The 17,280-nt window shown below is 43.6% G+C and overlaps 1 protein-coding gene across 2 annotated transcripts in view; it reads right to left on the reverse strand.

Annotated features, from left to right (window-relative positions):
* Nucleotides 1–15,304, reverse strand: part of LOC123774322 (leucine-rich repeat and fibronectin type-III domain-containing protein hattifattener) — a 98,242-nt gene extending 82,938 nt beyond the window's left edge. The window contains exon 1 of one of the 2 annotated variants that reach the window (XM_069322031.1): nucleotides 14,464–15,303. The gene's annotated coding sequence lies outside the window, so the exon portion shown is untranslated. Of the gene's footprint in view, nucleotides 1–14,463 lie in introns of both variants that reach the window. The other variant, XM_069322032.1, reaches the window with a different exon arrangement.
* Between the last annotated feature and the right edge of the window lie 1,976 nt (nucleotides 15,305–17,280).

Consider the following 17,280-nt stretch of genomic DNA (forward strand, 5'->3'; position numbering starts at 1 on the left):
GTTTTCTACATGTAACATACAGCCTAAATTAATATTATATATTCAATAGAAAACTCTCAGTGCTGGCTAACTTTCTTGAGATGATTTCGGGGCTTTAGTGTCCCCCGCGGCCCGGTCCTCGACCAGGCCTCCACCCCCAGGAAGCAGCCCGTGACAGCTCACTAACACCCAAGTACCTATTTTACTGCTAGGTAACAGGGGCATAGGGTGAAAGAAACTCTGCCCATTGTTTCTCGCCGGCGCCTGGGATCGAACCCAGGACCACAGGATCACAAGTCCAGCGTGCTGTCCGCTCGGCCAACCGGCTCCCCCCTTATCCAACTGTGATTGGATAAGAACCCCAGCCAATGGGCTATCACTGAGGGATGTGTCCAGTTCTACACACAGCCTCCATGTCAGCCAGGTCAGTGGTAATCTGACCTGAAGGGTCAAGATAGTTATTGTTGATGTCAAAACTGCAGGTCACATTTGGCTCTAGTGTTGCCTGGCTCTAGTGTTGCCTGGCTCTAGTGTTGCCTGGCTCTGGTGTTACCTGCCTCTAGATATCGTACCTTCTCTCGTAATGTGTAATTTTCCCCAAATATTCGGGTTAATTTATACAAGTTATTATTTACATACATATGCACTTCCTTACACCCCATCTCCTGTTGCCCTCTTCCGCCCGGTTCCCCCTCTCTGTGCCGCCCTTTTCCATCCGGCCTTCCCCTCTTTTAGGTCAGTCTCCCCCTCCCAGAAACACCCCTCCCGCGCCCCCATCCCAGCGCGCGCGTGACGGCCTCGTCGAGCAGCTCCGGCCGGAATATCCACCTGAAAAACACGTTCGAATAATCGTGTTAACATTTTAATGCTTTCTCACCGGCTCTCCTCCTCCTCCTCCTTGGAGACCGCTACGTCAGTCTGCGGGTCGTTGCTTACCCCGGGATCCTTGCCACGCCGGTGCTGCAGAGCGCCAGCACGACCAGGGAGTGTCTTAGCAGCTAGACTTCAACGGGCTGAGAGGTTGAAGCCTCAGTCCCGTTGTCCCGTTGAAAGAAAGGTTGAAGACTCTCGTCTTCAACCTCTCTTTCAACTTCCATCTTCTTGCGCAGTTTTCTCCAACCTCCTCTTCCTCCTCCTTGTGAGGACATGGACCGTATCGGTGACCTTGTTACCCTCACTGTGGGTCGCCTTGCTGACCTCTTCCCCCCTCCAGAAAACGAGTTCTTGTGAGATTATATCATCCTCCCTCTCTCCCTCTCCTGCTGACCCGCCGTCCTGCTTAACTCAAGCCTCAGAGACCTCTGCTTCTCTCCAGAGACGTCAACAGCAGAGGCCGCTGACAGGGACGAGCTGTGGACACTTTCACTTCTCCGCTTGCTTGACCCGACCTGCTCCTCCCCACCGCCTGAGTGGCCCGACAGGGAACAGGACCTTCCTCACTCCATAGTTTTAAGGGATAAGACAAGAAATTAAGGGGTTGGGACTCTTTGCATTAGATGACAATCAGGTGCAAAGGTCGGTAACCGGGAGCTCAAACTCGGTCCTGCAACTCCTTAAGTTCACATTATTTTGGTCTCACACACACAGGTACAGGTACTATTATTATCATGGTAGAGGTCGTCGGCCGCGCTGACCCAGTGGGGTGGGGGGCCGGGGGACCCGCTTCTCCTGGCAGCACTCTCAAGCTCAGCAAAGTTCCAGCCCCTCTCCTGTGCCAGGTAAGTCCACTACGGGCTCACCATAGCCCGTGCTACTTGCAACTTTGGTTCATAATAGCTGAATCTTAAACAACAACAAAGCCTCCGTGGCCCCCCTCAGGGCTCCACCTCAGACCTTTGTAGCCGCTAAAAAGTTCGGTTTAACAACCTGTCCTCATTTTATTAAGTACAAAAACATATAAATAAGTACAAAATTGTACAAATCCACAAGGGCCGTGACGAGGATTCGAACCTGCATCTGAGAGCATCCCAGACGCAGATCAACCTGTCCTCTTAAAAAGAACGTCGTTTTTGGCCGTTTGCCCGTATGGCCGAATATGGACGTAATTTGAAAATGAATATAAATTTGGAATTTTTTTTCAACAACAGTAAGTTAAGGGTCCTCTGATAGGTTAGGTGGGCAGGAAATTCTCATAATGTTTCAAAACGGTATGAAAAACGTTAATGGAAAGTTTCCTCTTCTAACCTGTGCGAGTAAGCCGGACGACTCAAACAGAAAACGGAACAGTACGTCACTTTTGTGAGTCGATTTCATTTCAAATTACGTCCAAATTTGGCCATAGCGCCGCGCATACCAGCCAAAACTGACGTTATTTTTAAGAGGACGGGTTGTAAGACTCGACTGAGCTACGACATGGTCAATTTTGGATTTTGATTTATTCATTTGATGCATCACGCAATTGTGATTTCTGTGTATTACAAAATTGTAGTTATTTAACAATACTTTTCTCATATTTTTAACAGCTGAGCCTAACCTATGCTTGCTAAATCTGACCACAAAAATCGGGGAAATAATAACTACAGAAAGAATGCCAAAAAAAACAATTACTGAAATTATATTGTTAAATGAGAAATGCTGCAAGAAAATATTTTAAAACTTGGCAGTAAAGTTACAACAAAAATTACACCAAAAAACGTTCATAACTATAAGCATCACAATGCCAAATAAATATTACTGGAGAATGCCAAATTAAAGACAATTAAAAATGAATGCGAAAATAATGAAAAAAAAGAAATGCAATAATTATTAATCACAAAGTTGCATAATAATATCCAAAAAATATTACAACGAATTAACAGTTACGACGTTAAAACAATAAAAAGAAAAGAAAATGGAATAACTGGAGGCGAGCTGGAGGGGAGACCATCACAGCCTCGGGGAGGTGACGGACGTGACTCTTCCAGGGTTTGTGATCTACACGACCGTGACACCATGAAGACAGGAGCTCATGGACATGTGAAAGGTTGGAATAACAGAAGCTAATGTTCTACTACAAGACAAGAAACAATACTAATTGTGTAATCTTGCGTGTATATATATATATATATATATATATATATATATATATATATATATATATATATATATATATATATATATATATATATATATATATATATATATGCAGCAATGATCACAAAAACACTGATCCAAGCATGCAGAATAACCACATGTGAAAAATAGAAAATGCTTAACGCGTTTTCGGCTAATTCGCCTTCATCAGAGCAAAGTCATTCTACTTTGTCATTCTACTTTGCTCTGATGAAGGCGAATTAACCGAAAACGCGTTAAGCATTTTCTATTTTTCACATGTGGTTATTTTGCATATATATATATATATATATATATATATATATATATATATATATATATATATATATATATATATATATATATATATATAGGGAAGGGAGTACCACCTCTGGCTGGAAGAAGGGGGACCCATAGCCTCGGAGGAAACCACACATAACGCATTGGAGGGAATGTAGGTTCCCTCCAATACAGTTTCTGTGTGCTTTTCTCCTACCACCCCCTTCCCTTTATATATATATATATATATATATATATATATATATATATATATATATATATATATATATATATATATATATATATATATATATATATATATATATATATGTCGTACCTAGTAGCCAGAACACACTTCTCAGCCTACTATGCATGGCCCGATTTGCCTAATAAGCCAAGTTTTCATGAATTAATTGTTTTTCGACTACCTAACCTAACCTAACCTAACTTTTTCTGCTACCTAACCTAACCTAACCTATAAAGATAGGTTAGGTTAGGTTAGGTAGGGTTGGTTAGGTTAAGTGCGTTCTGGCTACTAGGTACGACATATATATATATATATATATATATATATATATATATATATATATATATATATATATATATATATATGTCGTACCTAGTAGCCAGAACGCACTTCTCAGCCTACTATGCAAGGCCCGATTTGCCTAATAAGCCAAGTTTTCCTGAATTAATATATTTTCTCTATTTTTTTTTCTTATGAAATGATAAAGCTACCCATTTCATTATATATGAGATCAATTTTTTTTTTTGGAGTTAAAATTAACGTATATATATGACCAAACCTAACCAACCCTACCTAACCTAACCTAACCTATCATTATAGGTTAGGTTGGGTTAGGTTGCCGAAAAAGGTAGGTTAGGTTAGGTTAGGTAGGTTAGGTAGTCGAAAAAACATTAATTCATGAAAACTTGGCTTATTAGGCAAATCGGGCCTTGCATAGTAGGCTGAGAAGTGCGTTCTGGCTATTAGGTACGACATATATATATATATATATATATATATATATATATATATATATATATATATATATATATATATATATATATATATATATATATATATTTAGCGAGATAGAGAACAGCAGAAGGCTCTCTGGCCACTTTCCGTTCCCTTTAGTTAACTGGCGGGTAGTAAGTATTCTTAAAGTAGCACCAACCAGGGTGAAAAGGGCTTGTAAATTTTACAAGAAGGGGGCATACAGAATCGTATTTTATTTTACTATTTCTACAACTACAGCCGTTGTTCTACCACCAGTACTACAATATCTACCTCTACTACTCTACCGCCACAACATTCAGTAATGTAATCGACTTGAGAATGATCCAGGACGGACCGAAACGTCGTCGTCCCTTCACTTTCTAGTGTGTGGTCTGGTCAACATACTTCAGCCCCGTTATTGTGACTCATCGCCTGCATTCAGTAATGCGTTCTAAATATCTGATTTTAATTTGACAATAAGTCTCAAAATGCAGACCTAGCTATCCTACATGCTATAATCCTTCTTAATTACCATTTACAATGGTCACAGACCAATTTATCGCCACATGTCTACTTACGTTACTCTGGGGATAACCCATCAGCATTTTTATTAGAAATTTCATTTCATTATTAATAGTTCCTGTTGTTTAGGCGTACTGAATTTCCTTGAATTTCTTCAGTATCTTACAGCTGAAGCTTAGGTCAACCTGTAAGCTAGGCCTATTTTTGTTTTCGTAGAAAACAAGTTTCGTTCGGTTAGTCTTTCTATGTAAGTTCCATTGGTGCAATGGTCGGCGTAGCCAGGCCACAGTCGAAAGTTGCCGGGTTCAGTTCCTGTGACAGGACAGAAACAGTTGGGCAACGTTTCCACTCACCTGATGATGATTCAATAGGCAGACTGGAAAGTCCAGGGATGAGAGTTCGATCCTATCGTCCTCCATATTTTCTCAGATGTCTTTTGTTTTAGTCAATAAGATGGACAGGTTCGGGCGAAGAAGTTCAACAATGTGGAATACAGAGTTATGATAGGCGGGCTGTCCGCCTTGCTGACACGGTGCTTGTGTGTTTGGCAGCTAAGCCGAGCTTGCTCTCTCTTGTCAGGGAGTTGTGTGTGTGTGTGTGTGTGTGTGTGTGTGTGTGTGTGTGTGTGTGTGTGTGTGTGTGTGTGTGTGTGTGTGTGTGTGTGTGTGTGTGTGTGTGTGTGTGGTTCTTCACATGTACATCAATATAATGTTATATTAATATCAAAAGAAGAATAGGGAGGAGCACAGACCCATTCACACTCACATGTGTGTGTATGTGTTTTGATCTCTTTCTGGTATGAGGTTTTCTAGTCTTTATTCATCTTTCAATTACATATTGTGGGGCTTGATTGCCCTCGAGTAGATCCAACCTCTTGGACCACCAGCTGTGGGAGTGGGACGTCTCATCTTGGGCCACCAGCTGTGGGAGTGGGACGTCTCATCTTGGGCCACCAGCTGTGGGAGTGGGACGTCTCATCTTGGGCCACCAGCTGTGGGAGTGGGACGTCTCATCTTGGGCCACCAGCTGTGGGAGTGGGACGTCTCATCTTGGGCCACCAGCTGTAGGAGTGGGACGTCTCATCTTGGACCACCAGCTGTGGGAGTGGGGCGTCTCATCTTGGACCACCAGCTGTGGGAGTGGGGCGTCTCATCTTGGGCCACCAGCTGTGGGAGTGGGGCGTCTCATCTTGGGCCACCAGCTGTAGGAGTGGGACATATCATCTTGGGCCACCAGCTGTGGGAGTGGAACGTCTCATCTTGCAATAACCTTTCTAGCACTCGGGCTTCTCAATTTTCAATCGTGTTCCAGACCCTTGTGGCTTCTTGTTGTAGACTGATGTTTAGTGGTTGTACGTTCAGGAGTTTATAGAGGACTGTCTGATCATATGGTGGACGGTGTTTTGCTGTTCTTCCTAGTGCTTTATGTTGCACTGCTTGTAGTTTGTGCATGCTAGTTTTCTTTAAGGTGTGTAGTAGTATTGGAAGGTATTCGAGATGCGCCCCGACCCTCTCGAATACCCATTGAGGGGGGGAGAGATGGGGGGGGAGATGGGCGGATCCTCCAGGTCCCCCCACCCCATGGGATCAGGGGGGGACCCTGGAGATAGGGGAGAGCTGTTAACAAGGGGAAAACTGGCCAAGTGACCGTGGCGAAGCTCCCTCCTGATAGTATTTTCTCTACATTCTCCCTCCCCTCCCCTCCCCTCCACCCACGCCCCCCTCACTCCCCGCCCTTCTCCCCCAATCACCCCGTCCTCTTCTTCCTACAGCGACGGATTCGCTTCTTGCAGGGTCGGCGTTCGATCCTCGATGATTCAAAGCGTTGAGGGCGCCGTTCCTAGCCTCCGTGCTCACATCCCAGCTCTTGACCTGTCCTCAGGTCATACTGGCTTGGCGCTTTCTCCGGTTAGTTTCCGGTCTCTCCCTTCCCTGCCTCCTAGGACCCGACCCAAGGACGCTACGATACAAGGACATACAACCGACCAATACATCGTCAGTTCCTGTATTTTCAGATTTATGGGTAGAACGTCATGTATTCTATTCTTGGCCATAGGCTGTTTGTCTCTGTGTCTGTCCAAGGTTGGAGGCTAGACACTTGAGGCGAGCTGACCAGTCTATGTCCATCCTGTACCCTAGAAAGTTGAGAAAGGCTACCCCCATACGTCTGAGCTCCAGCCTTGGAAGGACAGAGAGACATTCTCTCAGCAGAAATACACCACCTCACAGTGACCCGGGAGGGCTGTCCCGGGAACCTGAAGGCTTTCCCGGGGAGGACGGGGTGGTCTAAGACCATATTTAAGTTGTTAGGTGGTTCAAAGACTTGCTCACAGTGACTCGGAAAGTCACGCTTGAGAAAGAGAGCGGAGGGGTGGCCAGTGAGCTTCGAAGAGAGCTTCGAGTGGCCGAAGCGGTCCCAGCAACATAGACCAGTACGGTCCTCTGGAAGCTGGATGGTTACTACCACAAGGCAGTCCAGGAATTAATCTTCGTATGCCTGCAACCTCCAGAACTGATCAGTTATTTTCATATAGAATGGTGGATACTCAAGAGTGACTGAGCTCACACTTACTCGCCGACCCACTATTATGATGGAGTCCTGGTTCAACCTTATCGACGATCAGAAGTCTGGATACCTCCGCCGCTTGGGAGCCGCCGGATCGCGTTCTGTTTCGCGATTTTGTATTCGATACTGCCGTTTGGTATTCCTATTCAGCAGTCCGGATTATTACGACGCCTTCTTGAGGTTATCTTGAGATGAATTCGGGGTTTTTAGTGTCCCCGCGGCCCGGTCCTCGACCAGGCCTCCACCCCCAGGAAGCAGCCCGTGACAGCTGACTAACACCCAGGTACCTATTTTACTGCTAGGTAACAGGGGCATAGGGCGAAAAAACTCTGCCCATTGTTTCTCGCCGGCGCCTGGGATCGAACCCAGGACCTCAGGATCACAAATCCCGGGTGCTGTCCGCTCGGCCGACCGGCTCCCTAAGTGCGACCGGCTCCGCCTGGCGCACTTATCGCCCCAGGTCACGGGATTGTTGATAGATTTGAACGTTTTCTGGCTGGTTCTCCCGGCGGGGTGACGGTGTCCGGTGCCGCTATGCCGAGAGGTGCCGGGGGTTGGTGGGTCTTGGTGTGCCCTCAGCCGTGGTGAGCGGCCGGCTTCCGCTCTGCCGGAGGGCACTGAATGACTTTTGCGTTTAAGGTGGGGCCGAGTTTTTGGTTTTGCTGCCCAGTGTTCTGTGTGTGGGGGGCGGGGCCGGTGTTCGTCACCCTGAGGGGCTCCTGGGGCTCCCCGATCATCTACAAGTCTGTGCGTTTATTTGCTGCGAGGCACATTAGTTTCCCCTGATAATCAACATTCATTTCGCTATTAGGCTTCTCGATTAACCCTTCTAGGGGTACGCCGGGCGAACCTACGACCCCGCCATCAACCCGTCCTCTTAAAAATAACGTCACTTTTGGCTCGTATGCTCACTATGGCCAAATTTGGACGTAATTTGAAATGAAATCAACTCACAAAAGTGACGTACTGTTCCGTTTTCTGTTTGAGTCGTCCGGCTTACTCGGACAGGTTAGAAAAGGATACTTTCCATTAACGTTTTTCATACCGTTTTGAAACTTTATGAGAATTTCCTGCCCACCTAACCTATCAGAGGACCCTTAACTTACTGTTGTTGAAAAAAAAATCCCAAATTTATATTAATTTTGTTTCATTTTCAAATTACGTCCATATTCGGCCATACGGGCAAACGGCCAAAAGTGACGTTCTTTTTAAGAGGACAGGTTGCCATTGCCAGTCGCATAATCTACCACTAGACCATCGTTTACTTGTAAGTCATACAACCGGATTTCTACTAGATGGGCAAAGTACCACCGTACCCTTCCACTAGTTCTTGTGGGTCACACATAAACACTTGGACTGGCTTCAGTAGGGACTGCCAGACTTCCTGTGATTTCAGTAGAAATCCGGTTAAATGACTTTTTATAAGTTTCGGTGGTCTAGTGGCAGAGTACGCGACTGGCAATGGCGGGGTCTTAAGTTCGCGTCCGCCTCATAGCCCTAATGTATTTTCTCACCATATATATCATGGTAATATGATTTCTATGTGTGAACAACATTATGATGGCCCATGGCGGAGTCCAACAAGGCCTCTTTGTCATAAATGTTGCTAATGTCTGTACGATATAATGTGGCATAAAGACTTTATATATAATTATGATTTATCATTTACGCGTTTTGTAGCTTTAACATCAAGGGGGAACTTTACGTTTGTGGAGGTTCCTTCTAAAGCCAGCCACAGCCACAGAGCCCTACACAGATATACCAAGAAACACTCAAATATACCAATACAATATATCGCTACACTCAACCTACTACCTGAGTCATGCAAAGTTCCTGGGAGTAGACATAACACCCAGTCTATCATCGAATATCTTCTTGGTTATCTTGAGATGATTTCGGGGCTTTAGTGTCCCTGCGGCCCAGTCCTCGACCAGGCCTCCACCCCCAGGAAGCAGCCCGTGACAGCTGACTAACACTCAGGTACCTATTTTACTGCTAGGTAACAGGGGCATAGGGTGAAAGAAACTCTGCCCATTGTTTCTCGCCGGCGCCCGGGATCGAACCCAGGACCTCAGGATCACAAGTCCAGTGTGCTGTCCGCTCGGCCGACCGGCTCCTATTTGAATATAACTAGAATCAAATCACTATCACGTGACAAATTAGAGACTATCACGATAATCTCCCAAAATCGAAAAAACACTCGAAATGATGCAAACCACGTACGAAAGACCAAGGCTCGAGTATGAGGCGCAGGCATAGAACTACGACCTAAACAAGCACATAAAACATGAACAAAAACAAACAAAAAAACAAGAACATAAAAATCAGAATTAATTTTCTGTGTGGTTTGGTCAAGAACACAAAATCGAGAAAATACATGTTAAAAGATGAATGTAGTTAAATCTTTAGTTTGAAGAAAACTCTTGAGGGGACATGATCCAGACGTACAAGATCCTTCAGTATATCGATCAAGTTATAGAGAGTTGAGCAATCAACAGAGGGACAGGACATGGGGTGGAATAAGGGAGGTATGGAAGCATCTCCCAAGTGTCAGGAGTGGGAGGCAGTAGACTGAATTTGAGGGTAAAATAACATCGGCCTGGTATCTCTACTGTAAATACCTGTAGATACAGTACTGTAAATACAGTATCTCTACTGTAAATACCTGTAGATACAGTACTGTAAATACAGTATCTCCAATGTAAATACCTGTAGATACAGTACTGTAAATACAGTATCTCTACTGTAAATACCTGTAGATACAGTACTGTAAATACAGTATCTCTACTGTAAATACCTGTAGATACAGTACTGTAAATACAGTATCTCTACTGTAAATACCTGTAGATACAGTACTGTAAATGCAGTATCTCCACTGTAAATACCTGTAGATACAGTACTGTAAATGCAGTATCTCTACTGTAAATACCTGTAGATACAGTACTGTAAATGCAGTATCTCCACTGTAAATACCTGTAGATACAGTACTGTAAATGCAGTATCTCCACTGTAAATACCTGTAGATACAGTACTGTAAATGCAGTATCTCCACTGTAAATACCTGTAGATACAGTACTGTAAATGCAGTATCTCCACTGTAAATACCTGTAGATACAGTACTGTAAATACAGTATCTCTACTGTAAATACCTGTAGATACAGTACTGTAAATACAGTATCTCTACTGTAAATACCTGTAGATACAGTACTGTAAATACAGTATCTCTACTGTAAATACCTGTAGATACAGTACTGTAAATACAGTATCTCCACTGTAAATACCTGTAGATACAGTACTGTAAATACAGTATCTCCACTGTAAATACCTGTAGATACAGTACTGTAAATACAGTATCTCCACTGTAAATACCTGTAGATACAGTACTGTAAATACAGTATCTCCACTGTAAATACCTGTAGATACAGTACTGTAAATACAGTATCTCCACTGTAAATACCTGTAGATACAGTACTGTAAATACAGTATCTCCACTGTAAATACCTGTAGATACAGTACTGTAAATACAGTATCTCCACTGTAAATACCTGTAGATACAGTACTGTAAATACAGTATCTCCACTGTAAATACCTGTAGATACAGTACTGTAAATACAGTATCTCCACTGTAAATACCTGTAGATACAGTACTGTAAATACAGTATCTCCACTGTAAATACCTGTAGATACAGAACTGTAAATACAGTATCTCCACTGTAAATACCTGTAGATACAGTACTGTAAATACAGTATCTCCACTGTAAATACCTGTAGATACAGTACTGTAAATACAGTATCTCCACTGTAAATACCTGTAGATACAGTACTGTAAATACAGTATCTCCACTGTAAATACCTGTAGATACAGTACTGTAAATACAGTATCTCCACTGTAAATACCTGTAGATACAGTACTGTAAATACAGTATCTCCACTGTAAATACCTGTAGATACAGTACTGTAAATACAGTATCTCCACTGTAAATACCTGTAGATACAGTACTGTAAATACAGTATCTCCACTGTAAATACCTGTAGATACAGTACTGTAAATACAGTATCTCCACTGTAAATACCTGTAGATACAGTACTGTAAATACAGTATCTCCACTGTAAATACCTGTAGATACTGTACTGTAAATACAGTATCTCCACTGTAAATACCTGTAGATACAGTACTGTAAATACAGTATCTCCACTGTAAATACCTGTAGATACAGTACTGTAAATACAGTATCTCCACTGTAAATACCTGTAGATACAGTACTGTAAATACAGTATCTCCACTGTAAATACCTGTAGATACAGTACTGTAAATACAGTATCTCCACTGTAAATACCTGTAGATACAGTACTGTAAATACAGTATCTCCACTGTAAATACCTGTAGATACAGTACTGTAAATACAGTATCTCCACTGTAAATACCTGTAGATACAGTACTGTAAATACAGTATCTCCACTGTAAATACCTGTAGATACAGTACTGTAAATACAGTATCTCCACTGTAAATACCTGTAGATACAGTACTGTAAATACAGTATCTCCACTGTAAATACCTGTAGATACAGTACTGTAAATACAGTATCTCCACTGTAAATACCTGTAGATACAGTACTGTAAATACAGTATCTCCACTGTAAATACCTGTAGATACAGTACTGTAAATACAGTATCTCCACTGTAAATACCTGTAGATACAGTACTGTAAATACAGTATCTCCACTGTAAATACCTGTAGATACAGTACTGTAAATACAGTATCTCCACTGTAAATACCTGTAGATACAGTACTGTAAATACAGTATCTCCACTGTAAATACCTGTAGATACAGTACTGTAAATACAGTATCTCCACTGTAAATACCTGTAGATACAGTACTGTAAATACAGTATCTCCACTGTAAATATCTGTAGATACAGTACTGTAAATACAGTATCTCTACTGTAAATACCTGTAGATACACTACTGTAAATACAGTATCTCCACTGTAAATACCTGTAGATACACTACTGTAAATACAGTATCTCTACTGTAAATACCTGTAGATACAGTACTGTAAATACAGTATCTCCACTGTAAATACCTGTAGATACAGTACTGTAAATACAGTATCTCCACTGTAAATACCTGTAGATACAGTACTGTAAATACAGTATCTCCACTGTAAATACCTGTAGATACAGTACTGTAAATACAGTATCTCCACTGTAAATACCTGTAGATACAGTACTGTAAATACAGTATCTCCACTGTAAATACCTGTAGATACAGTACTGTAAATACAGTATCTCCACTGTAAATACCTGTAGATACAGTACTGTAAATACAGTATCTCCACTGTAAATACCTGTAGATACAGTACTGTAAATACAGTATCTCCACTGTAAATACCTGTAGATACAGTACTATAAATACTAGGCTTTAACAGCATGTATCTTATTACAAAAGTACAAAGGAGCCGAGTCATTGCATTAAGCGACCGACACAGGTGTCTGTCTCCCAATATTGAACACAAGTACTACCAATAAAGAACATGTATCATCCCATCCACATATTCATATACATCGGTATAAGAATAAAAATGCGCGTTCCAACACATACAGTAAATATACCAAAATAAACTGCATTGTCATTTCCGTAAGCCAGAGAAACAGTCGTGATCATGTTAACAATTAGTAGTCCCGTGCTATAATCTAAAAATACTCGACCAAAGCTAACCAAACCACCTAAATTAACCTCATGTAATTAAACAAACTAATGAACCTAACATATACCTACACAGTAATTATAATCTATGTAATTTGTCCGTGTGAACACATGACAGCATCTTTATGGCTAGGCTAGTATAGAATACTGACTTATCAAAGTGTATATACGCATATATATATACATATACACATAGACCATCAAGCATACAGATATTCCAACACACAGATATACATATCTATATCAACATATCAACTTATTCCGTTTATACATTCCAACACAGATTAGGTTTGATTCTCGTCAAATCCGCGGCTTAGGCTACATTTTGTGGGCCACCGAAACAAACCAAGTATGGATTTAATGATCTATTGCTGTGTGAATTGCCATAGTTCAACACAACAACACACATTACCAGCAAAATTGTCTAGGCCTACACTCCCACGCAGCTACACCATCGAAGACAGCCAACACTAACCAATAAACGTGGCCCATTTACCAATCCTCACATATAACAAAAAACACACCCACACAGAGACCGATATTCCAACACACACGGACATACCGACAAACGCTACTTTTTCTCAAAGTTCTCCTAAGACCAGAAGTGAGTGGGCGATGTCAAGGTGGACGCGTCCACCAGCCTACCTTTTACCTTTGCTGCTTCCCCCATCAACCCCCCCCCCCCACCCCCACCTCCTTCAACCCCCCACCCCCTTTCAATAATCCAGGATAACTAATGTTTAGCGCTCACGCACACAAGTGGACTCTTTAATAGCCCATAAAAGCCAAGGAGCACAGGAATAATGTCCACAATGTACAAGATACCTAAGGGGAACACCGAGATGGAAGTAGTACCGATATTTACTAAATAACAGAAAACAGCCACGAGAAAAGTACAGGCGGGAGCTGGTCTGATGACTCGAGAGATGAGTGAGGTCCCCTTGGCGCGGCGGTAGAATGCTCGCCCCACACCTCGCCAGCTATTTCAGCCGGGTTCGAGCCCTGGCCAGGGAAGAGCGACTACATGGGGCAATAATCCTTAAACTGTTCACACAGGAGTAATTGGGAACCAAGTTGTAAACCGATAACTAAAGATATAGGAAAGAAAAGCTCACCGCCTGCTACCAGGAGTCAGCAGTCGTCTACTCCTATACCCACCACAGGGCGAATAACACACACCTGGTGTGACAAGTACAAACTGGTAAGCAAACACGCTCCCAGCAAATACCATTATTAGTACTCTGGTTCAAAATACCATCGTATGTACATTATAACCTCAAAGAATAGATATAATATAAACAAAATTCGACAACCAAATTCATTCCTGGACAATGTAAACAATAATAAACTGGGGGAATTAATGATGCAAACACTCACTTTATACCATACAAGGTACGTCGTTTATGGGAGCTGGCCGCCACTCCTCGGGCGTCTCCAAGGTACTTCCCTGTCAAGTGAATACCAGCGACATGTTCAGGGTACGGTGGGCGCTGGCCACCTTGGTGCCCAGTTGAGGTCCTGATGCCCACTAGAGGTTCTGGTGCCCACTAGAGGTCCTGGGGCCCACTTGAGGTCCTGGTGCCCACTAGAGGTCCTGATGCCCACTAGAGGTTCTGGTGCCCACTAGAGGTCCTGGGGCCCACTTGAGGTCCTGGTGCCCACTAGAGGTCCTGGGGCCCACTTGAGGTCCTGGTGCCCACTAGAGGTCCTGGGGCCCACTTGAGGTCCTGGTGCCCAGTTGAGGTCCTGGTGTCCACTAGAGGTCCTGGTGCCCACTAGAGGTCCTGATGGTGCCCACTTGAGGTCCTAGTGCCCACTCGAGGTCCTGGGTGTCTACTTAAGGCTATCATCTCATCATCTTACGCCTTGTTATATGCCTTTATAACGTATCTCTTAAAAATTCTTCTCTCCAAATAAATAAATAAATTCACTTTACACAAACGGCTAAATTTGTCTCCCTTAAACACGTCTTATTCAAGCAAAATAAAACTCTCAGATAGGAAAGTATAGTTTTCAAGGTTGGGTCGAGGGAGCAAGAGCGGCCGACTCCAGGAACGCAGACACACACACGCCCACTCCTCACAGCGGCCGGCAGGGAACTAACCGCAGCTCTCGGACTTTGGCCCGGGCCGCTGCTCTGCCGGATACCGCTATACCACGCTATACATACCGCAGCCAGCTGCCGACGCTCAGTTATATCTCGCTTTTTTTTCTTACCTCCTCTAATTGTTCCTCGAGCGATTTCCCTTTCGACTGAAGTGTTGTGAGATGGAACGCCGGCGGCCGAAAGAGTTCTTACTGCTTATGAGCTGAAATGACACGTTAAGGAATGTATAAGTTTCTTTTTTTTTATGGTTTAGAGACCCATTGTTTCAAAATTGATTTGTTTAATTCTGAGATATAGATTATACGAGTTTTTTGTTTTCTTTCAGTTTTTATTTCGATAAACTGGTTTTTCGTCGCAGTGGGACAGGTACGCGGCCATCATGGGATAGTGTATATAAATGTCTTTGTGTATCTTGATACGCAGGTGTTAGGCGTGGGGAGGGGCCCTGTGTTATTGACAGGGGGACTGAGGGATGTTGTAGGGGGGATCCTGACGTTTGTGGGAGGGCCGTGGATGGAGCTGGGGACCCGTGGATGGGATTGGGGACTAGGATAGTGTGTGAAAAAGGGCGGGATATTGACGGGGCTAAGGTACTGAGCGTGGGAGGGGATAGGGAGTGGCTGGTGGTGACACAGGGGGAGGCCGAGGATAGAGCGGGAAGGGCTGCATGGAGGAAGCAGAGGAGGAGGAATGATGGCAGGAAGGGGTGGTGGTGGTGGTCGAGGGTGTGGGTGTCGCAGTACAGGATATGAAGGAATGCTCCTCACACCAAGCCTCGCTTCCTCATCAAGAAGAGGAGGCTCCTCTCACCAGGTGTCGTCTCAGTATCAAGGTGAGGCTGCTCTATGAGGTTCATACTAACCTCACTTCACTCATAAAGTCATAAGGTACAAATATTCACACACATCTACCATGGCAACACGCCTTTTCAATATTTCATACTTTCTGTGTATATCTACTTTCAACCGAAAAACGAGTTGCTTAGGGATGACTTTAGCCACCACTGTGCACCTTGGTGGTCTTCACAATGATAATGAACACTTAACTTGGTCAGTAAAGTTAACCATAGTTGTGTCTGGCGAGCAGTGGGAGGGGTGACCGCGAGGACAGCCTAGCCCTTGGGTATTAGGGGGATAGAGGAAGGGGCGAGACCACGATAACCCTAACAGGTGTCCTGTTACCGACGATAGAATACTAGTTTCTTGTACACCTCTTGTACACCTCCTGTACACCTCCTGTACACCTCCTGTACATCTCTTGTACACCTCCTGTACATCTCTTGTACACCTGTACATCTCTTGTACACCTGTACATCTCTTGTACACCTCCTGTACATCTCTTGTACACCTCCTGTACATCTCTTGTACACCTGTACATCTCTTGTACACCTCCTGTACATCTCTTGTACTCCTCCTGTACATCTCTTGTACACCTCCTGTACACCTCTTGTACACCTCCTGTACATCTCTTGTACTCCTCCTGTACATCTCTTGTACACCTCCTGTACATCTCTTGTACACCTCCTGTACATCTCTTGTACACCTCCTGTACACCTCTTGTACACCTCCTGTACATCTCTTGTACACCTCCTGTACATCTCTTGTACACCTCCTGTACATCTCTTGTACACCTCCTGTACATCTCTTGTACACCTCCTGTACATCTCTTGTACTCCTCCTGTACACCTCTTGTACACCTCCTGTACACCTCTTGTACACCTCTTGTACACCTGTACATATCTTGTACACCTCCTGTACATCTCTTGTACACCTCCTGTACATCTCTTGTACACCTCCTGTACATCTCTTGTACACCTGTACATCTCTTGTACACCTCCTGTACATCTCTTGTACACCTCCTGTACATCTCTTGTACACCTGTACATCTCTTGTACACCTCCTGTACATCTCTTGTACACCTCCTGTACATCTCTTGTACACCTCCTGTACATCTCTTGTACACCTCCTGTACACCTCTTGTACACCTCCTGTACATCTCTTGTACACCTGTACATCTCTTGTACACCTTGTACACTGAGAGCTAAAGACCATGTTGTACATATTCTGGTTAGCATCGTTAAAGCAGTC

The sequence above is a fragment of the Procambarus clarkii genome, chromosome 10 (assembly GCF_040958095.1).
Source record: "Procambarus clarkii isolate CNS0578487 chromosome 10, FALCON_Pclarkii_2.0, whole genome shotgun sequence".
Taxonomy (NCBI): Eukaryota; Metazoa; Arthropoda; class Malacostraca; order Decapoda; family Cambaridae; genus Procambarus; species Procambarus clarkii.